The sequence below is a fragment of the Mandrillus leucophaeus genome, unplaced genomic scaffold (assembly GCF_000951045.1).
Source record: "Mandrillus leucophaeus isolate KB7577 unplaced genomic scaffold, Mleu.le_1.0 Scaffold137, whole genome shotgun sequence".
Classification (NCBI taxonomy): domain Eukaryota; kingdom Metazoa; phylum Chordata; class Mammalia; order Primates; family Cercopithecidae; genus Mandrillus; species Mandrillus leucophaeus.
Genome location: NW_012101332.1, coordinates 936,354 through 936,755, shown reverse-complemented (window position 1 = coordinate 936,755; position 402 = coordinate 936,354).

The following is a 402-nucleotide window of genomic DNA, read 5'->3' as shown; positions in this document are numbered from 1 at the left end:
GCCTTCCCTTGAACTCCCCACCCCACCCCTATCCCCAGTCCCTGCCAGCAGGGCCCCTATATGCGTGCTCCTGCAGGAATCTGGGTCAAGGGGCACGCTCATGACGGAAGGTGACCGATATTGACTCAGTACAGGTGATCACACAACAAACAAATCATTCAGCCACTCCATGAAATCTGCACTGTGCTTAAATGGCCCTTGGTACTGAGGCTGCAAAGATGAGAGGAAGATGGTCTCTGGCATCAAGGTGCTCACACACTATGGGGGGAGAAGGGCCTGAGTATGAGGATCAGAGCGAGGTGTGCTGAATGGCTCAAGATACCCCGGCCGGGCGCGGTGGCTCAAGCCTGTAATCCCAGCACTTTGGGAGGCCGAGACGGGCGGATCACGAGGTCAGGAGAT